At 36.8% G+C, this 17,602-nt stretch overlaps 1 protein-coding gene across 13 annotated transcripts in view; it reads left to right on the top strand.

The window, feature by feature from the left end:
- Positions 1-17,602, top strand: part of NCOA3 (nuclear receptor coactivator 3) — a 51,489-nt gene that overhangs the window by 5,883 nt on the left and 28,004 nt on the right. For 7 of the 13 annotated variants that reach the window (XM_072917061.1, XM_072917060.1, XM_030288580.4 and 4 more), the window contains one exon: positions 1,486-1,525. The gene's annotated coding sequence lies outside the window, so the exon portion shown is untranslated. Of the gene's footprint in view, positions 1-1,485; positions 1,526-8,850; positions 9,044-12,871; positions 13,019-14,927; positions 15,004-17,602 lie in introns of those variants that run through there. The other 6 variants (XM_030288581.4, XM_030288573.4, XM_030288577.4 and 3 more) reach the window with 4 other exon arrangements.

The raw sequence follows: 17,602 nt of genomic DNA, 5'->3' as shown, positions 1-17,602 counted from the left end.
CAGCCTGTCCGATACAGCTTTGACCTAATTGGTCAATCAATCCAAACACCATCCAGTGTCTAATTAAGAAATCACCCTTTCATAAAGAAATCTCCATGACACATTCCACATACGCACAACAGCAGGTGCAACAAGTGGAGATAAGAATTGTTTCTCATTCTGTTCTCTGATCTTCTCACAGCCTTCCCTGGGAAAATGCCTGGGAAAGTCTGTGCCTGTTCAATGTTGCCAGAGAGATGCTGCCACACCCTTTAAATGCATGTTAATGGAATTTTGTCTTTTCAAGACAGCATAGTACATTTCCACAGCTCTTGGGTCAAGTCAGGGCCATTGTGCTTCCTTTTCTGTTATCTCTCTTTGTTGGGCAACTTTTTTTTAAATCATTGTATAAAAATTTCAACATCTGACTTTGCGACTGCTCCTAATCCTTTCTTGCATATTTACTGCTAATGACTAAAGTTAAAAGTAGAGCATGTTGAACTTGACCTGAACCTTAATATCTTTTCCACTTTATGTAGGGATTGTATTGTGAATTGTGTATTTTTTAATTGGTTGTTTGCTGATTAAAAGTACTGAAATTACCGCCATCACTTTGTATACCTTTTGGATATCTTATATAAACTTGTTACTTTACAAATTTGATGCAAAGTTAAAGCTTGAGATGGATTTCTAAGTCTTAGTTGAGACTTTTTCTCAAATGTAGATTTGATAACTACAGGTAGCAATTCGAGTCAGAGTGGTCATTGAAGAAGAAGCCATGGTGACTTAAGAGAATTTTCTTTTTAGAGTGACTGACTGACTGTATCCCTATCACTTAGTTTAGGAGACTTCTCCTTACTCCAGTGATGCTTTGGTCGTTATTCCTAGTATTTTACCTAGGGAAGAACAGGGTGTTGCCATGGCCAATAGATCTTTGTTCCATTTTCCTCCACTCAGTAAAAAAAAGAAAAACAAAAAAAAAACCAAACGGAATTAATTCTTCTATCAAAATGACAGATCAGTGCTAAGTAGTGTACCAAAAGTTGAGTGTTGTCAGTGAAGAAAAAGGTTAGAAAATTGAAAATACTACATTATTATACAGTCATGCTATGCCTTCCTCTCAAATGTAAGTATTTCTGGTATATGCAGTGTCAATGAGTAAAATGGATTATTAGAGTTTCTCTGTATTTTTGAGGAGACACAGAATTTCCAGCATTTCTCTCCTTTCTTTTTGTTATGTTTGCCTTAGAGTACGAGTGTAATGGAAAATCAACAGGACTAAAGTGTTTTCTTCTTCACTCATTTCAGTTACTCTCATTATCAGATGGCAGGGTTAAAAATAGAACAAGATACTTTCAAATAGTGTAGAGTTTAACTACAGAACTGACTGCCACAGAATATCCAGCAGCTAGAAGTCTTAGTTGTTTTGAACGAGGAAATTCCTGCATAGTAGATTGTAAAGTTTGAGAGCATGCTAAAACACATTCATATGCTGTTTCTTTCTAGGCATTCCTACTGGCTTCTGCTCTAGCGAATACTCTGCTTGGTAAGTTTTCTGGTTTTCTGTCACAACTACTTTGTTTTCCCTGCATCAATTCTCATAAACTGTTCATATTTAAGGCGTTTAAAAAAGGAGAAAATAATTTCGATTCCTTCAAAAAACAAAGGGTTATTTTAAAGGTTCTATGTTAATATTATATATAGTTTGCTGTTTTCCACCTCACTTAAACTTGAGGAAATGCATGGTATAACCTGGCCTTGGTATATGTAATGGTATCTAACACTGTTAGGCTTTTGGGGAATACTTGTACTATTAAAGGATGCTTCTCCTAAGATGTGGGATACAGTGTATCCTTGTGTGTATATATCTCCCTTTGGTTTTTAATTCTCTATCACTAGTACTAGAGTTTTCTTCTTCCTGAAGTAACCGATAATTGTTCTGAGCAAAGTGTTCATGTTATTTTGGAAGACTGATGATTGGATTGCTTAGCTAAATCTGTTCTGGACTCAGTGCAGATATAATGCGAATCATTGCTGGGTATTGTTTGTTTGAGGTTTGGTCATAGCTTCTGGGGTAAGCAATTTAGCCTTCAATATTCGTTTAGATTGATATGTCAGTTTCTATACTTGTTGCTGGAGAGTAGTGAAACTGAAAATTTGTCTGGACATTCTATTCAGTGGGATTTTGGTCTCAAGAAAGGAAGCGCCTCCTTCGGAATTATCTCTGGTTATAAATTCAACTGCTGTGTTCTGCAGTTCAGGAGGTGCCCTGAAATAGGTTAGAGTAAGGTGGGTTAAAGCAAAATGAAAGGAGACAGTTGAAGGCAAACCTTTGGAGAATGATCTCTTCAAAGGACAGAAGAATTTGTGGATTTTTTTCAGGTAGCTATGCTCAATAAAACATTATAGTTCCTAAGCCATGTTTCGCAGACAGATGACACACTGAGGTAAATAGTATGAGGTGGAGACAAGTGATAAATAACTTTTGGTCCTGACTGGATGCAGGCACTCGTTTGAGCATATTGTCTGTCATAAATCTACTTTCAATGGAAAGACCACATTAATTTTATTCTTTAAGAGGATTAATGATATCAGGCTTAAGTTTTGTATGCTCTTCCCTTGTGTTCCCTCCATGGTGTGCTGTGATTATCCTGTTATTGTTTGTACACTGTTACTTATAGGCTTCATTTATGTGAGAATCTAAGAAGTTTTCATACTGATGAAAGCTCAGGAATAAGGCTTTGTAGCTTTTTGAACTTTCAGTGGACTGTTGGGTACACTAAAAAATACTTACTGGACTTTGAAAAGAGAAGCTATTCTAAGGCAATTACTAGTAACCTTTCTCCTAATAATTTTGACAGTACCCAAGAATATAAACTTCTGATTGCAGTGTACCTAAACATAACTTCCCATGGTGTGTGGGATATACTGTAGCAGAGGGTCATTCACTGGATGAATGTAGTGTGGCATTTACTGATAAGAAAACACATTGCATCCATCACGCTTCATAGCAGGTCTTCTGCAACTGCATGACATAAATGCGTGACCATGTGCTCCTCAGTTAGTTACTATGTTTTGTTTGCTTATTAGATGCTAATATGACAACTTTTCAGTGTAGACATGGCTGAATACTGACTTTAAAGACCAAACAATGGCTCTCCAGCTCAGAATTTTGCTGAATGTTAGATACAGTTCAGTTGGTCTACTTGTATGGGAACTAAAGAAAAAATGCAAGGAAATGTAAGGGAAAAGTAATAACAAAAAAATTTACAGCTCTGTCCTGGCATTTCCACCAGTATACTATATAAGAATACATAAAATTTGCTTCCTGATGATGTGAAACTACACAACTGCTTAGCCATTTATCTGTAAACAAGGAATGAACAGGATCTGAAAACATTATAAATGCTTTTGGCACTTGAAGAGGAAGGATATCATCTCATCTGGTTTTGGTAGTAGCAGACCTCTTGTATTAATTTCCAGAATGGTTACTAATCTTCCAAAAATTGCTTGGAATTTCTATGCTAATGTTGATAGTGTCACTTTGGAGAGTTCTGCAGATAAACTTTAGTGTTTGAGAAGCGCCATTTGTATAAAACCTTTAATGAGTAAGACTGATTTTCTGTCTGCTTGAGGAATCCTTGGGAGCTTAATGTGAGATTTGTTGAAAAATGGTTTTTAATGAAAGTGAAGATACTGCTTCTTTAATAGAGCATTAAAAAAACTAGAAGCATAAGGTTTTTATGCAGTGGAAACTCCTTGTAAATAATAGAGAAGTTTGGACCAAAAAGAAAATCAAGAGGGCCCTGAGAGCCTTACTTAAATGCATGCCATTCTTTCTCATAAATGGGAGGGAAAAAAGATCCTTGATGGTAGCAATGAATGTTGTGGTCAGGATTACATACTCTGTTTCCAGTAAAGATAGGACTGTTGATGTGTGTATGCAAAATCTAAAGCATGCATGATATTAATAAAACATACCTCTTAGATCAGAACCAAAAAGAACGTAGTAATAGATCTTAAAATTACAATTGATCCTACTTTGTCTAATGTTACTTTCCTGTCTTAGAGGCCCATTGTTATAATGGTTTATCTCAGTATCTTATGTACTACATCCCAGTTTATCTCTGGACTGTAGTACATAACTCCCTGATGATGGTATTTTACTGAAACACATTGTGTAATTATGCTAGCATCAATCCAAACACCATGAGCAAAGTTAGTGTTGGTCAGTCAAGGTTTTATTCGGTCAAGTATTAAAAATCTCTTAAGTAAGGATAGGGATTCCTTAGGTTATCTAAAAGTGGTTCCAGTGTTCAATCACTATTTATAAACTGAAATTTAACTTGTTGGAGGTATAAAGCTTGCCTATTGCCCTTTTCTTGTAGGCCTTGCAGGCGACTCTGACTCTCCAATCTCTAATACCTCTTTGGGTGGTACTACTCTGTTTTATGTACTATTGAGCAAAGATACCAACCTTTGGGCTTTTTCCTTTTTATTACTCAACCTTGCTTAATTTCTAAATAATTGAGCCCCATAAATACAAGATTTTATTTGACCAGAGACATGCACAATACCGCTAGAGCTTTATTTTCAGCAGTAAATTGTAGCAGATGCTCTGTGATAACCTGACTGTATTGTGGAAAGATTAATTAACCTGATTTGGGAGGGATTCTATTCTGTCCTTATTTTGCAATTTCACTGAAGGTACTGTATCTACTAAGCTCTGTTCACTATGAATGAAATATGGTATGGATTATGAAAAAGAAATAGAGGAAAGGGGATCCTAATTAATGGAATGATCAAATTTGTTGGTATAACACAGGTAGACAAGTGATTTTGCTTCAAATATTGAATGGTAAGCATTTTTGTTGAACTAAATACCTCTTGCAGTGAAATGAAGTGTACCTGCATATACTCAAACATAACCAGATTTTAATTACAGCATTGAGCTTAAAACATTTCCATATTTCAAGGGCAAATTGGGGTTTAGAAATGGCACCTTTGTACTAAGTAGCTGTACTTATTCCTTTCAATTAAATCAATCATATATAAGCACTGATGCTATGCACGGAAAATGTGAACTATTTTGTTTTCTTCAGTAGGATATTTTGGTTTTAGTAGTTTCTGATCTTGTACACTCAAATCTGAGAGTCTAGTTTTGCCAAAAAATTGTTAACTTCATTAACAGGCCTTTAATTATTACTAGATCAGCAAATACCAAGATCTAATCTTAAAAACAAAGAGGATGTGTGTTTTTCCAATAAGTTTTTTAAAGAATCTATTTTAGTACCACAACAGAAAAAGATACTAAGTAGGATTCTCAAAAGCTTTCTTAATACACCAGGCACATAACTCCTCTTAAAGCCAGTTTGTGTGAGTCTGGGTAGACTCACACAATATGAAACCGTGTAATGGATAGATGCCTTCTCCCCTACCTTCTCCCCACAGCACTGAAACACTTTTTTCAGAATATGAATCTACATTTTTAAAAGTGTAATGTTTCTGGTGTAAAATAATATATTTGCTGACATTATTTCTGTAACTTAGTTCTTGTGCAAACACATGAATTAATGTTAATAGGTACTGCATCTGCTGACTACCAAAATGTACCAAAGGCGAGGCAATGTGGTTTTTGGAGTATATTTCTTTCATGCTCATGGGCGCACCCTTATTGATGGGTGTAAATATATTTGTTGTGATCTGTCATAATCAAGACAGTATGTATCACTGTTGTTTACTCTCCATTGGAAAAAGCCTGTGTGTTCTGATTTGAATGTCACTGGCCCTCTCTAAGTACCCATGCTGGGCAAAGGCCAAGTTAATTTATGAGATCATTATCTATTATTGTGTGGTAAATTGGAAGTGATTGCTATGTTACTGCTCATGAGACTTTGTGTGGGACTGGTCTCCATCAGTTCACAGAAAAGACTATTAATAGCCTTATTTGTCTGTTGTATCATCTGTGCAGTGCAGTTTCAGGAATCTGCTTAAATTAAGAATGTGCAACAAGGATTAAAGGAGTCTTGAGAGGCGGAGCTGACAATACTATTTGAAGTTTTTTGAATGACCTCACATCCTTAGTATTTTCAGTGTAAGTTTCTGTATGTCTTTAAAAAGCTTATGGAAAAAATAGTATAATATGCCATAAGGAAATTTCTACTCTGTTTGCCAGCAAGGTAGTCATCGAGCAGGGCACCACCTCGGTTGCTAAACTGAGTGTGCCTTCTACATGGGTTACTTGCTGGAGGGGCAGGAAAATGGGTTTTTAGCACTGTTGGCTGAGACCTCCAGCTAGTGTTTCAAATGAAATCTTAAATTAGGAGGGAGGTGAGGGTGGCCTTTGCTAAGCCCTTGATCCTGCTGCTGCCTCGTGCTTTGTGGATGCTGTGTATGGGTGCGACAGTATAACCTAGAAAAATGTCCCTGTTCGCTAGCTACTGTGCTGTCAGGCACTTTAAGTGCTTTGTAGCTGGCAGGTTTATAGAGAAGTTGCTCTTGGTCTTGGTAATATAGTGATAAAGCATCTTCTCATCTGTCAGCTTGGAGAAACTGTGCAGCAACAAAGCTAATTTGGTTAGATAAAATACTTGAGGATCTTGGCCACTGGTTTAAAACAAAACTGAGCATGTTAGAGTACTTTAAGTAAGGCACTTACCAGCTATGCAGATATCTTCGTTGGAGCAGCAAGATAAAGTTCACTTTGTTTAGACATTCGACCAGTTTCTCCTTCAAAGCTTTAATTTTTTGGACTGAATAAAAGGTTACACTTTGTTCAAAAAAAGTCTCTGCTCATTTTTCAAATGTCTGAACCAAAAAGTAGTTCTGAGGCATATGTCAGAGACAGGCATTAAAGAATTAGAACAGGCTGTTGTGATGGAAAATGTTATGCATCCTTAACTATGGATGTAGTTGTGCCTGCACAGGCACTGATATGCTGTAGTTTATTTTTCTGTTTTAGGCAAAGATGCCCACCCAAAACTAGCAAGGTTCCTTTCTTTTTACTGCACCAATATGTCAAATCTAACTTTCATACAGTACATCATCCTATTTTCAGCCTGATATGAAACATCTGTTGCAATGCTGGGTGTATCAAGGCTGTTTTATTAAAGATGAAGTACATTAAGTTGAGGCTGAGTGTGTCTGTCTGTCTGTCCCTAGATGTCCTTGTGGAAATGTCTGTTGATGTGTTTTTAAATGTTTTTCAGCAATAGATTCCTACCACCCTGCTGCCAATATGATTCTCCAAATTGTAGAAAAAGCAAAAATAATACTATTTCTGTTTGATAGGGTCTTATTTTCACAATCTGTTAGTTTTGACAGGGAAGGGCAAACTACATCTGATTTGCCTCATGCATAATGCAAATGTGGCATGTTTTAAAAAATAACTTATTTTAAAATATCTTTACGGGGCTTAAAACATTTTTACACATTACAGATGAACACAGTTTACTTCTATTTGTTTTTGTAAGCTAGGTACACTCTTCAGAAACTAAAAAAATGCATGCTGTAGACTTCTGTAAAGAGCTTGCATGCTTTCCCAAAATGTGTTTTTCCTAAATGCCTTCAGTAATTATACAGACTCAGACTTTAGTTGTTAGGTTACTTATGTAGTGATGTAGTAAAAAAATCCAAATTTTACTCTACTTTTGTAATTGTTATATTTTTGGGGACAGTGCTAGCAGTTGCTGGTATTGTCTTCCCATCCCCCAGCTTTTGAGTCTAGTTTGCTTGCAGCTGCAGTAGTAGGCATCTTCCTTTCAGGAAGTGACCTTGGCTTGTATTAATCAAATTCAGAAAACACAGAAAAGCTTCTTGGTAACATGCTGACTTGATATAAAATTTTATAGTATCCATTTTCTTGTAAAATGAGGTCATCTTACAAAAAGGGCATTAATTTATGATATCTTACTGTAAAATAATTTCTCCAAAATTACATGGTATTCAGAGAAGGCAAAGCAACAAAACCAAACTGCACTTTTTACTGAGAGAAATGTATTGAGAGATTTTTATAAAAGTAACTTAAGTCTTAAATTGATATTGGCAAAACTGTGTCCTGATCTAGCTAAGCTGTGCAAATACAGCATTATTTGATAGCATTTTCTGTGGTGTCTTGGCATTTTTGAGCTACAGTAGGAAAGCTTGGTAGTAGAGCATGAACTCAATCAGCAAGATCTTACTGTCTTCAACTTTCTGACTTTATGTGTTTTAATCACTTCCTGTGTTTTTTGTTAGCATCTCTCAAGGCATTAAACTCAACCTTATAGTATCTGCATTAAGCTACTGCTGTGCCTATTTGCATAGATTAAGAAAGGAATCTACCTGTGTCCGTTCAAGAAATCACTGTTTGACCTTGCCCACCAGCTGGAAATTGGTTTTCTTTGGCTGTTCTGGAGTGGTTGACTATACCTGAAGCAGGTTTTAAGAGGTTGTGCACGATTATCTTACTGCTTAAAACTAATTTGTGATTTGAATCACAGAAGTATGATTTGCAAAAGTATGATTTACCTAAGTTTGATTGGAAATGTTTTCAGCTGGCATAGCTGTTTTGCAAGAGTCTTTATCCATTTTCTGGACCTGTATAGAGCTCTGAGACCAGAGTATCTTTCACCATTACAAAGTGCACTGAAAGCCTTTAACATTCTGCGTTTAAGATAATTTACTGATTTTGAAACTGCATGTTGATGGAAAATTAGTAACAGCTGCCAACTGACTAATGTTTTTTTCAGCCTTGGATTGTCATGTGCATTATCTTGAACAGTCTACCTTGGTTTCAGGGTTTGGAAAACTGCGTTGTATTTTCACCAGCATCCTTACCATAAACCTTTTCTATATGTCAATGGCGTATTTACTCATTTTACTCCTTCACAGCATATTCAGATTCTTGTCAACCTTTCTGCACTGTGTTGGAGATCAGACTATACCAAAATACATGCCTCCAAATGTTTCCCAATTTGACTGCCTCCTGCTTTGGAATGGTTAGTTCCATGTGTTTTACTCTGCAAATATATGTGATGACTTGCCACTCTGCTTGGTATCAAATCAGAGCTGCTAAAATCTCTAGGTAAGCTTACCCATTTCTGCTTTGTTGAATCACACTTTTAGGTTAGGATGCTAAAGAATTTGCCTGAACTACATGTTTTACGTACTTCCCTTCATCTTGTCTTGTATTGTAGTGTCTGTTGCTGTACTGAACTGAACATCTTCACAGGAGCTTTAGTCCTCTTTCCTTGCAAGACCAATAAATGGGTGATAAATCAGATGCTCTCCTTGCTTAAGTGTAGCTGGACATTGACTTTTTTCAAGTTCAAATGCCAAAACACAATCATAGATCTTGTCATTCAGATTTGCTGTCATTGACATTTTCACCAATCTCTGAGAGAAAAACGTGGTGGCAGCACAGATTTTGGGGTACCCCTCCATGGACTGATTCACCTGGGTCTGTAGTTCCTGGGGTGAAAACTGCTTTGTTGTACCGTGGAACAAGAAGCCTGTTCTATGTTTGTGCTCTAGTTCTATAATAACATCAGTGAAGATCCATCTTTCTTTTTCAGTGCTAAATCAAGACATTTTATTACAAATCTCATGTCTGGAGCTTTTTTTTTTTTCCTAAATTTTTGTTTTCCTTTGTTTTTGTTTGTTTTCCTTTGTTTTCCTTTGCTTTTGTTTATTTTCCTTTGCTTTTGTTTATTTTCCTTTGCTTTTGTTTATTTTCATTTGCTTTTGTTTATTTTCCTTTGCGAGATTTTGAAGACCTGAAGATTTTTGTAGCCAAGAGCCATGACTTCAATGTCATTCCTTCGTGGAGTAGATGATGTCGTGTCTCGTAATCAACATCTAGAAGCATGATATTATTACTGGTACTTGTGAGGACTGGGCAGCAGTACTTCTTGGGCTGCCCAGACTTGTGCCACAGTACCGTGGATTCCTTGTTTGATGTGAAGAAAAGTAAATTACTGCAGCTCTGGACTGCGTATTCAGAGTATTTTCTGACAGTTTTGTGTTGATGCTCTCCCTCTCCTTTCTCAAGGTCGTTCCTGTTTGCCAGCACAAATAGTCGGCTCGTAGCTGTAGCGCCTCCAGAGTTAAATGATGCTTTGATAATGCCTAGTATCCGTTCTAGCCCTTTGCTTACTGCCATGGTTTTCAGCTAAAGCAGGGGAAAGGGGCCCTACTTCTGCAGGTTTCAACCTCTGACTCGCTGTCATACTTCTTCCGACGACTCCCCTTTTCCTTTTATTTCCATCCTGAAAGCAATTCTCAGTCCGGAGGAGGCTGCTGGGCGTTCTGCTGCTCGTTCGAAGGGAGGAGAGGCCCTTCTGCCGTACTGTCCGCTTCCTGGCGTGGGCGGGCCGGGCCGCAAGGAGTTAAGGGCCGCTGCCGCCCGCGGTTCTGTCTGGACCTGACGCACGCTCATTGGTTGCAAAAAGGTGAAATTGAAACCACGGTAAACTTTTGACCCTGTAGCAGTTCTCGTGGAACGCCTTCCCCTTGCCAAGAGCAGAGGACTTCTTTCCACCCCCCCTCCCCGAACTGTTCCCCTCCTTTTCCTGTATTTTTTCTCTGTGATCATGCTGTGCTGCATGCAGCCTCCCGAGGGAGGGGGAGGACGAGAACAAGCGAGTAGTTTGTGTGCCGCTAACGGCGAAGCTGCAATTTGCCTTAAAAGCTAGTACCAGCTATCTTCTCTATCTTCTGAAAGTCCTATTGCTACACAAGTAGATTTTTTTTTCCCCCCAGTTTCCAGCATGTTTCTGTATCGTTGAAGAAAAAACAACCCAACTAAAAGCAACCTGCAAATTGATGCTGACGATCAGGGCTAATTAGAAAGTGGAGAAGGGAGGATGAATCACCCAGTACGCTGGTTTCAGCGAGCTTAATAAACGTGTTGAGTTTTTTTAAAAGATTGAAGTGGTGTCTCCTTACTGAAATCCTACGTTGGAATGTCTCAGTATTACAACTTAGTTCATACGTCTGTGAATTGAATACATATTTACCCGACTCGTTTTCTATTCTGTATCTTCCTTAAACAAGAAAACCTGCAACACCTCAGTCTGAGAGATAAGAAGTGTCAGCTGAACTTTGCTGCCAAATTGCAGTGTTGGAGACCCAAAGTAGCCAATGTTAGGAATTTTTATTTAGGGTGTGACTCCAGCAAATTGTGGACCTAATTAACATGTGTGTAATTTTTATACTCTGCAGATTTTATCACAAATCCGAAGTATCTGTGGCCGAGAAAATTCACCTTTCCCTTTGTAGCTTTGCCAAATCAGACAAATTATAGCAGCATTACATTTTCGATGGAGTATGAAAATGACATATAGTTATTTCACATTTCTTTCCCCTTAAATGTGTGTCTTTTCACTGAGAAAAGAATCCATTACTTGATTACTGCATCGGTTTCCATTTCCTCCCTCACTAGCTCATAGGCACAGATATTAGGCTGCCTGTTCTTGTTGGAACGTTAAATTTACTGAATGTTAAGTGCCACTTAATCAAGGAGTCACTCAGCACCTTACCTAGAGATAACATTCAAAACTCTTTCTCGACAAAGAAACCTGATGCCTGACTACTTCAGTCTGTTGTTTCCATATCTCTCCAGTCCTGTTCTTGCAAATTGTTTCATCAGATTTATATAGCGTGTTCATTTTCCTAATTAGAGATTAGTCTGGGGAGGGACCCACAACTGCTGTGATTTGAACTCTTTAAAAATTCAGTTCTATAAGCAGTTTAGTGGTTGAGAAGTGTTTACTTTACAGCTGTGTTAATACAGTAGGACAGAATTGTGGTTCTGTGTGGGCTGTTCTTGTAGTGCTGCTTTATTCTTGATGCAGCTTTTTCTGGGAATTGAGGGTGTCTCCAGAAGCATTGCCAGCAACATTGAGGGAACGATGAATATTAAATGATTAATAGAAGATCCTCTGCACCCTCATACGTGCAATTCTCCTTGCAACTGCAAGAGAAACATGCCCTGACAGTGGTCGTTTGTGGCCTCCCTGTTTATTCCAGCTAGTGTACCTAAGCAGCAGCTATTATATAGTATTGTAAATGCAGGCAAACCCAATGGGAAGAAATGACGATGTCTGACTCAATTCAGAAGGCTGATTGATTTCTTTATTATAACTATGGTGAAATACATTAATATACTATATAAAAAGGAAGCTACTAAAACTACATGTGTGGTGATGTCCTCACATATGTGTAGAGATGTGTAGATTAATATTCCACACTGCTTCTAGTTGTTAAACACAACTAACCTCATAGGACAATTTTAACATCTTTCACAATTTCTTTGATTTGTGTGCACAAGTAGTAACTGATTAATTTGCTGCTTTCCTTTTCCTTTTTCTTTCCCTGTTAAAACTGTTTGATGAGATACCTGGTTTTAATAGTTTGAACTGGAGCTACAAATGATGTGTTGTAATGAAGAAACAAATACCACGTTGTAATGTGCTAGAAATGTTAGAATATATGTCTCATGCAGTGTATGTCTGTTTAATGAGGGAAAGTCTATTCATGTTTTCCTTTCCTGTTTCTGTGTCTGAGTTTGTTTCACGACTGATGCCTGATTCATCTAAAAATTGAATTCAGCAGAGAGATCCAGCAAGAAACAGACTAATTCAGTTATGCCACAGGAGTCTTCCTAACTGCATTTTACAAAATTATTCACAAAATTATTCATGTTACAAACAAAAAAGGGCTTGCGAGCCTTCCTCCCCCACACCCTCCATCATAGTGGTATAAGGCTTCTATTGTCTCTGTTTATATTGAGATGTCACAGATGTGTACACTTTTCTGGGTTCTTTTGTCGCATGAAACTCTAATGACCATTCCTCCTTTGATTCTTTCCTCAGGCAAATTGGCATAGGCTTTACCAAATGAAATTTAGGTCACAAATTATTTTTAAATTATACTACTCGAGTGAATGGAAGATTTAGCTGTCGGTATTTGTATATACTGGAAATCTATGGCAAAATATGGCAGAAGATGGCTGACTTAAAAAATATCACCAAAGGAGTGTGCAGTTTTAGTGTGAAATGTAAGTGTGCAGTTGAGTTTTAAAGCTGTATTTATGCTATCCTGAAGATTAAAGGCAGGTGTGTTCACCTGCGCTGTTAAAACAACCAGGAGTATTAGGAATTACTAATTTTAAATTGAGACTTTTAATTTTATGTGTTTTAATTTCACTTTCACCGGGGCCCTGCTTTTCTGTGTCATATATTTTGTTTGCTGTTAACATGGTCCATTACCAGTTGCTCTGACTGGCAAACCAGGATGCATAGGAAACAAATTAACAAGTAATGACATTCCAAAAATAGATCACATGCATTATTTATCAGAGGAACAGGAGATGAACTCCAAGCATCTTCCACCTCTGATCATCTCTTAACTAAAAGTGTCCTGTCATATTAACACACGCAAAGTGAAAAAGGTTCAACTGAATTGTCATGTCTGAGAAATAGCCCAGGTGTACTAAACATAAGCACTGCAGGGGAATTAGTAAATGAAACCTGGCAAGGTCTGAAAAATCAGTCTCCCTAAGATAGAATGCATAATATAAAATGAATGTGCATGGAATTAAGACTATTTAACATGTTGCAACAAGGTGTGTTTCACTGGCATTATAGACGGCACTTTTTTTTTTTTTAACTGAAAGTCCTGGTTCAGTGAAGTCTCTGAATCACTGATTACGTAGTAAATCACATTTTTGTCTGTGGAGGAATGTGGGAGGGAGAAAGAGTAGAGAATGATCAAATGCCTGTGTTTTGGAATAGTATTTTATTAGTTACTGTACTGATGGGGGAAGTCCTGGATAAGCACAGTGGTGTATCAATACAACTAATATAATTTCCTGTTTGCTTCATAATATAAGTATAGGTGCTTTCATCTTAAAAGGTAATGAAAGACTTTTTAGTATAAACTAGTTACATGAAAAGCTCTTTATTTACTCAGTGTACAGAAGTGTCTGTTTCAGTGGTTTGTTACATTGCACTTTCAGATTCACAAAGCTGTAGTAAAGGTTCAGTGGTGTTTTTTTCTGCTGCATTTGTTCCTTCCTCGGAGGTTTAAAAGTATGTTGGTCTTACACACTCTAATTTAAAGTGTCTTGTATTTGTGTTCTTTTTTTAAAAGGCACAGTAATTATCTCTGAAACATTTAAGGAAGATTGCAAGTGCTACCCTTTTTATGTCTTATTTTAAAAAGTAGCCATTGTTTTTACCATCTGGCACATTATATATAGGTATATTTTTAACCTGAACACTGTGGTGTGTTCTGTCTTTAGGTGTTTGTCATATTGTTGTTGTCTGTGCTGCAGGTAACAGTATGACTAGTCACTTAGCCATCTCATCCAGACTGTAATGTAATGATCTTTTTTTTACGTGTTTTAAAAATTTGATCCAAAAACCTACCATATGGAAACTTAGATTTGGTAGCCAGACTGTGTTGGATACTAAGTTTCTGCATGGTGTGAATTGGTTATCTTTGTAGCTCATCCTGAGAGTGGATAGATCAGTGAAAGGTCAGTATGTTGAACTCATTGAGATAAAACATGTTGAATGATGTTTTTGTTTGAGCACTCCTGGGTTTTGGTTGAGCAGGCTTTAGTCAGGAAATTGTATGCTCGCATGTTGAAAGTTGTACTAATGTGAGATCTGATGGGGAATCTACTGCGCGGCCCCAAATGCCAAGCACTTAGTGAATGGCTGTGCTTTGATATAAGCACCCTAATAACATAAACTAATTCATGTGAAGTGGAACAGACCACAGTGTTAAAATAAAATATTTTTTAAATTTAAGATGTTGAGCAGTTTGCTAATGCCTCTGTATTTAGAAGAGCATGGGGTTTATTGTAGGGACAGCAGAGTTGAATGGTCAACTGTTCAACGTATAGCAGAGATGACAGTTACTTGAAGTTACATATTATATATATTATTTTTGTTTTCCAGGATATGACTTAAAATGAATTCTGATTCTGAAGGTCCTCTGAAAAATATTCAGTGCTTGAATGTTTGCTAAGGACTAGTAAGTGATCTCATATTTGGACTATATATACCTGAACATTTTTAAGGCTACAGTTTAGTATATGAGAAGCATGTACTTAAAAAAAAGAAAAGGATGGGAGGGAAGAAAGAAGAAAAAAACTCAACTCAAACTAAAAACCATACTACACCACTGCCATAAAGTGAAATTGCTGCTTATATTCTTGTGGATTCTTGTCTATGTAAGTGGAAACATCAGTTGTTTCTGTGGTCAGTCTTAGAGCAAAAGAATCTCTGCATAATATCAAGAATATTTTGAATCGGAAGCTTCAATACTTTTTGATACTTTTTTAGGTGTATTTGAGGGAGATCCAATGTTGAAATAACAAATTTTGACTAAGTATACAGGGTTGCAGAATGGAATATCCTGTAGTTATATTTATTAACAAAATTTAAATACTGCAATCTACATCCTGCAAAAATATGTGACTTATATCTTGTTTTTTAGGAGGGAGGATTCCATTTAATATTCTAACATATAGAATTCCAGGGTATGCTCATGATTCATTGAAATGAACTTGTTTGGTTTAATTCTTTGTAACTGGCTTATTCTGAGTAATACTAATTTCTGCTTAGTCAATTTCTCAAACAAGAAATCAGCTCAGACAGGAGAGCTTCCAAGGGTACAAAATAGCACAAGTACACATACTTAATATAGGAAAAACTTCGTAGTTTCATGGGACCAACAAAGTGTTTAAAATGTTTTCATGCAAAAAAACATGATTTAAGAAAATATTTTGGATATGTTTTAAATTAGTATTGTATAGTTGTGCATTTTGGACGGTATTCAACTATTCCAGCGAAACAAATATAAAAACTAAATCTGAATCACGTAATTGTTTGTATTTTTGGGCCCTTGCTAGGACAAAACCGTCTCACTTGCCATGTCCTGTTTGCCGAGTAGGTCTTACATCTACCAGCTACTAGGAGCAGGGGCACAAGGGAATCACACTTGAGTTGGACAAAGAAATGAATACGTTGAAAGACAAGGTAGCAGAGAGCAATCTAAGGGAGATTAAGTCAGTAGTCTTCTAGATTCTGTCGGGATGAGTTGAATAAGATGAGAGAAGAAACAGTTGTATCAAACTGAAAACTTTCTACTTACTGTGCTTAGTAATTTCAATGTCATTTTGGCTTGAATGCTCTGTAGGAAATAGCCTAAAGAACTTTCCTCATTGCAAACATACTGTATTGTTGGCACGTGCATCATTTTCTTGTTATTCCAGGGTGGAATTTTAGAAGACAATGGATTTTACCCTGTCAAAATACTGAAACCATGGCAGGTTGGACACTGCTACTCATAAACGCTCATGATTTCTTTAAAATACATGGTTTTGTTTGGAAGGTCGTACATATGCTGTTGCATATGGATGGATTAGTAATTACTGAAACTTATTTTATCTGCCATGTGCATAACCCAGTACATTTTTAACTCATTTATGCTTTTCACTGAGAAGTGAATAGACCTGACATATGAAAAGTGTATGGTACATTGCAAAGGTGTAGGCATGAGCAACTTTTTCACCAGTTACTGCTAAGCAAGAAGATCTTTGTTATTTTCTGTTTTCCTGAATTGCGAAGAATGTTGGGAAATTTAAGATTATACATGCAAAGATGTTGCAAATAATCATGAAAGTTTGGAACTTTTTCTCCAAATATTGCAGCCTTCTTTTCCACTCCACTGGTGGGATTAGGAGCATAATGATATAGTGGTTTATTATTGCTACAATCAATGAAATTAAACAGTACCTTGCTTTGAAGACTTTGTTTTGGATAATTTATACTGATCTCAAATGTAATAGAATTTCTTGCATTTGCCCAGTTTTATGTTCTAATTGAGCTATTCAGTCAAATTTAAGCAAGCTTTTAGATTTGTTTTAATTGTGCAAATAACAGAAAGAATTTGACTTTAATTCTTTTCTTTAAAAAAGTGCTTCATTTAGGCAGATAATATTGTGTATTATCACTAGCAGAGAAGCCTTTCTAGCCAGCATTAGTGGTTCATAAGCCAGAAATAATGTTGTTGTCTCTTTTCTCAGAAAGTAAGTTTACGAAGATGCCTGTGTTAATTTTTTTTTTCTTTTAGTAGTAAAAATGCATAAAAGTTTCAGCTTTTGAAACCTGTGTTTCAGAGCTGTCTTTTGAAATAATTAACTTCAGGAAAACTCCCAAAACCCCCAAAATAGACTTCCTTTTGGAAAAGGACCCTTTTTGTCCCATTAGATATTGCAGGTTCATCTTCAATGAAGAAATATAACACCTGGTACTTTTAAAACTGGTTTATTTTATTATTAACTCACTGAGGAGTTAATAATGAAAGAAGTTGCTTCTTTTGCAAATACTTCCTTTAGCTGGGAAATTAGTTTGACTGTTAACAATATGTACTGTAAATCCATCTGTATTGGGAAGCAGCTTCTGTAATTTCCTTAGCTAAACAGTTACAGAGTTGTTCTAGGCATGACCTGCCTGCACAGCTTGTAGTGATATTCTTAGTGAAAGGAAAATGCACGTGCAGCAACTCTACAGCTTCAGGCCTGAATAAAGTACCACCAGCTACTTGGGTGTAAGAGTAGGGAAACAGC

This window comes from Taeniopygia guttata, chromosome 20 (assembly GCF_048771995.1).
Source record: "Taeniopygia guttata chromosome 20, bTaeGut7.mat, whole genome shotgun sequence".
NCBI lineage: Eukaryota > Metazoa > Chordata > Aves > Passeriformes > Estrildidae > Taeniopygia > Taeniopygia guttata.
The sequence above is the reverse complement of the archived record's forward strand: the minus strand, read 5'-3'. Positions and strand labels throughout refer to the sequence as shown.